This window comes from Argentina silus (assembly GCF_951799395.1).
Source record: "Argentina silus genome assembly, chromosome: 20".
In the NCBI taxonomy this organism is placed as follows: domain Eukaryota; kingdom Metazoa; phylum Chordata; class Actinopteri; order Argentiniformes; family Argentinidae; genus Argentina; species Argentina silus.
Window position 1 is genome coordinate 5,681,567 of NC_139674.1, and position 2,352 is coordinate 5,683,918.

General features: G+C 39.4%; 1 protein-coding gene across 1 annotated transcript in view; it reads right to left on the minus strand.

Annotated features, from left to right (window-relative positions):
- Positions 1-816: 816 nt before the first annotated feature.
- celf2 (cugbp, Elav-like family member 2) overlaps positions 817-2,352 on the minus strand; it is a gene marked incomplete at its 5' end in the record, with an annotated part of 69,832 nt that continues 68,296 nt past the window's right edge. Inside the window, one exon of the mRNA XM_083692477.1 lies at positions 817-955. The remainder of the gene's footprint in view (positions 956-2,352) is intronic.

A 2,352-nucleotide genomic window follows, 5' to 3' on the forward strand; every position in this document is an offset into this window, starting at 1 on the left:
TATTTTTTTTTCCTCTATACATTTAAACAGTAGAAAATATAGGTCATTTCATCATGTGCATTTAAACCACGGATTGTCTATCTGTGAGTCAGTTCAGCAAAAGGTGACACAAGTAGGTAGCATTTCTCCCCCCAAACAGGGCAAGTCTTTTTTTGTTGAAATTTTTTTAATACCTTAAACTACTCTAGAAAAAAGTGGTTCTATATATAGACTTTAATGAGAAACAGAGCCACTTAAAATGGCCTTATCAAAAAACTTTACACTGCCTGAAAAATGTAAAAACCATTACAGAGCTCTGAGAGAGTCTAATATTGATCAGACAGTTTTTATTCAAAACTGTTTGGAAGTAGTCTATTTTTCATAGAAACCGGCATCGTCTGCTTCTGGCCTCATATTGCTAGTGGTGCCAGAAGCAAGAGGGCATGCCAATCCCTGTACTGAACTTTCAAGTTTACTTTAAATGAAAGAAGGAAAAACAAGGAAACCCAACATAAAGAAGGAAACAAAACAAAACAAATCTAATGGAAATAATTTTGCCACAGGTTTTTGTTTTTTAAAAAGAATGCTTGTTTTTGTCTGTAAAAGTTATCAGTCTTTTTGTATGAATGCAGCTATACTTTTTCACATTGATTAATTTTCTTCTCCCCCTTTCCCTTTCCCTCCCTCCCTCCCTCCCTCCCTCTCTCCCTCCCTCCTTCAACCCTGATGTCCCCTCCCTGCCCTCCCAAAAATAGATCAAAATGAGGTCACATGCAAAAAAAAAAAAATCCAAAAAGGTCAAGCTAAGTTCAAAGTTCAAAAGGTCAGTAGGCGGAGACCAGGTTATGATCAGGTGAGCTCAGAAAAGACATCAGAAAACAATGACGGGACGATGAGACTTTTTTTGTTTTGTTTTTTTTGGACGCCACGGAGACATGCTAGGCAAACGATGGGCTAACAGGCATGGAGATGGGTTCTAGGGGAAGAAAACAGGGGAGAGGAGAGAGTTACACACAGAGAGCCAGGGCACCACACCACTACAGCATTAAAATCAGGAGAACAACAACAAACAACAACAACAACAACAACACCAACAACAACAACAACAACAACAACAACAACAATGCAACCACCAGGTCATAACAGCAACACCACTCACTGCACAATTGGCAATTTTTATAATTTTTTCTTAATTAATTAGATTTTTTTTTGTATAAAATTATATACGTTTTGGATTAACATAGACAGAAACAATGCGCGCGCACACACACACACACACACACACTTAGAGTACAAACACGCAGACACACTCACTGCTGCGCACACACGCACACGCACACACACACACACACACACACACACACACACACACACATTCACACAGCACCCAAAGCTATATCCATCAGTGTCACATGCCCCAGAGGAGGCAGGAGGATGGATGGCCATTTGGGAGAAACTACTCAAAGTTTTTGTACAAACGAACAAAACGTAACATAACAAAACACTTGGAACAAAACGAAACGCAAGGAAAGGTAGAAATTTGACAGGTGAAGTCCCACTACTGATGGAGAGAGTGATAGATAGATAGAGAAAGAGAGAGAAGAGAGCTGATCACGGACGGATGTGATGCACAGACGGAGGAGTGTGAGGGTGAGAAGGTGAAGGGAGCGGAGGCAGAGATGTGAACGTGGTTCTGTTCTAGGAACAAGAGAATTCTAGAGTTCCGGATTCCACAAGACTACTCGACAAGGTTCTATTCTAATGGATGCTGTTCTTTAGGAGTCCAATAACTTAACAATAGGCAATAAATAAAGTAATTTTTTCTGAGGCAGTAAAAATTTTGTATAAAAATAGAACTGCTTTTTTTACAAATAAAATTTACAGGCCTGTGGCTTTCTGTACTTTGAATTTTTTTTTTTTATCTCTCAAGAAACATCAAGTATTTTCAGTTAAACCCCTACCCATAAACTCTTTTGTATAGCCTTCATCAAATTCTGGATGATATTTTGAAAAAATGCTCTACACAATATCCCTTTCAACAAAGACCAATGTGATCTGACCCAGAAAAGTATAGTCTGAACTAATTTTTTTTTTTGTTGTGTGAAATAAAAATAATTCTTCACAGAAATAAATGAGATGTTGCTGGAGTGTTTGTAGAGGAGCATATGCAAGCTTAGGTTGCCGTTGACTACAGGTGAGAGGCCACTACGTATTTTTTTTTTTTTAACCCTTTGCTCCCTGGTGTCAGTGAGCATAGAGGGGTCAGAAAAGCAGCGGCGGCCCACAACAAACACCAGGAGGTCAAGGGTCATGTGCATATTGGTGCGCGTGTCAGAAATGAACCATTACAGACTTCTTCATCAGGCCTCCGGG